The 2,191-nt window shown below is 61.5% G+C and overlaps 1 protein-coding gene across 8 annotated transcripts in view; it reads left to right on the forward strand.

The window, feature by feature from the left end:
• The window catches only part of SLC16A5 (solute carrier family 16 (monocarboxylate transporter), member 5), a 20,897-nt gene that overhangs the window by 4,635 nt on the left and 14,071 nt on the right, over positions 1 to 2,191 (forward strand). For 3 of the 8 annotated variants that reach the window (XM_010856141.1, XM_010856143.1, XM_010856140.1), the window contains one exon: positions 1,160 to 1,313. The gene's annotated coding sequence lies outside the window, so the exon portion shown is untranslated. The other 5 variants (XM_010856142.1, XM_010856146.1, XM_010856144.1 and 2 more) reach the window with 5 other exon arrangements.

A 2,191-nucleotide genomic window follows, 5' to 3' on the forward strand; every position in this document is an offset into this window, starting at 1 on the left:
CTTCCCTCGCTGGGGTCCCCGTGGGCGCCGTCGCGGACCCGCCCGGCCGGGGACCTCCGGGGCCCTTTCCCAGCCGGTTGGGGGTGAGGATCCAGAAAAGCTCCTTGTCCGCGTCCCGCGGGCCGCTCCAGCCTGGAATGGCTGGGGACCCCCACGGCCTGGTGGGTGAGGGGACAGGCACCACCCAAGGCCTGGGCTGAAACCTCCACGGGGGACGCCGCCTGGACGTCCCAGAAGCCCCACCCAGAGGAGATCCGCCGTGAGGGGGAGGGTGGGAAGCAAGCCCTGTGGAAACTGATCCGGACGGCAGGGAATGTGCCAGGGTGGCAAGAGGTCATGAGGTTTCTGCTGCCTCGCCCATCCCCCTTGCAGGCCGTGGGCAGCCGGGGCCCCTGTCTGGATGGTGGGGGCACCTCTGGAGGCAGAGAAGGGAGGAGGGTGACCGGCTCCAGCTGGCCCACCTCTGGAACCGCCTTCTTCCTTCCCCGGCTCCTGCCAGGTCCAGGAATTTGAGGGCTTGTCCACCCCAAGCTCAGGCTGGCTCGCGCTGCTCCCCTCTCCGGCAGGAATCTCACTCCTGTCTGTCCTCTGCCCTGGGCTTCAGGCCTGGCATCCTGCCTGGTGTGGAGCCTGGGGAGGGAGGGGGTCTCCAGGGTCTGGCCATCCTTCCGCTGTTGGTAAAGCTGATGGTTCCTTGTTTTCCTCTCACCAGCTCTTCTGCCAGGAGAAGAGAGCAGAGGTCCAGGGGGAGGCCCTTGCACACCAGGACCCTAACCCCAGACCCCTGCGTGAGAGCATCACTGCCCTTTTTTGCTTGTATCTGCTAGCTCGGAGGCAAGGGCGGGGGTGGATTCTGAGGGCATGGCCAGTCTCCTGGCATAAGATGGGAAGCCCTAAAAAACAGACCGGGCAGTGTGTGTCATGGGAGAAGGACAGGACATGTCATCTAAACTTCCGTCCACACAGCCAGCTTTGGGTCACCTGGGCATGAAGACGGTCGTTCTCTCTGGGCAGCAGGTCCCTGAGGACTGAGGTCAGCAGCTCCCGTGGCAAGCTGCTCACCTCCAGTCCCGGAAAGTGAGAGTGAAGCGTCTCCAAGCCCTGTCTCCTTCCTTGCCCCAACTGTATGCCAGGGGGTGATCATGACTCCTGGTTCCAGGTACAAAGGGAAGACGCCTTCTCTGCCGGGGCAGAGGTGGAACCAGAGCCCACACAGCCGCTCTGTTCCGCTTGAGTCTTCTGGAATGGACCTGCCTGCCTGGAAACCAGCTCACCCTTGTTCCTGGGCTTGCCTGCCCCCCCGGGGAACACAGGTGAGTCACACTGATATTACCTTTTGTGCTCAGGTGGAGGCTGGGTGGGCAGCTGTGAATAGGTCCCTCCCTGTTCATAGTGTAGAAGTGGGAGGAGAAATACAAGTGACAGCGATAAGCACGGAAGGATCCACTCCAGTTTGGTGTGAAAACTACTATTAAGGAGAAAAGAACAGGAAAGGGCCTTAGAGTTGGGGGTCAGCATAGCTTCCTGGAGATGCCTCTGGGGCTGATTCTTGAAGGACCGACTGGACTTCTCTCTGGCTGAGGATTTTGGAATCTCGGCAACCAAGTTCCCGAGGAGGGACCAGCTGGCTCGGGGAGGGGGTGCTGGAGGACCAACAGGAGAGAAAAGCTCTGCGTGTGACCTGGGAGTTGTCTGGGGGCTGTATGGGAGGGCACAGCCTCCTTGGAGGAGGCCGAAGTCCGCAAGCCAGCTCCTAGAGGGAGGCCAGGGTAAAGAGAGAACAAATGTGCTTAGGGTTTCCTGAGCTCTGATTGTCCCCAGAGGCCTGGAGGGAGGAGAAACGAGCTCCACTGAAAGGTTCCGAGGGAAGGTAGGTGCAGGGTGAAGGTCAGAATTCTGGACAGAGTTCACTGGAGGGGAGGCTCAGAGGAGTAATTGCTGATAAGGGCACCAGAGGCCTCTGCATGGAGGGGCAAGAGGCAAGGGCGATGGAGAGGGGACCAGAGCCGGGCAGGGGGTTGAGGGCCCCCAAGTGTCTCCTCTCCCGTCTTCCTTCTCCCTGCCACCTCTGGTCAGAGACAGCCTGCTTCTCGGAAGGGGCATGGGGCTGCCGGGGGTGGGGCGCCATGGTGAGGGACCAGCTGGAGGGAAGGCTGATGACCCTTCTGGGAGGAAGGTGGAAAGTGGCAGG

This window comes from Bison bison, unplaced genomic scaffold (assembly GCF_000754665.1).
Source record: "Bison bison bison isolate TAMUID 2011002044 unplaced genomic scaffold, Bison_UMD1.0 scf7180017864371, whole genome shotgun sequence".
Lineage (NCBI taxonomy): Eukaryota > Metazoa > Chordata > Mammalia > Artiodactyla > Bovidae > Bison > Bison bison.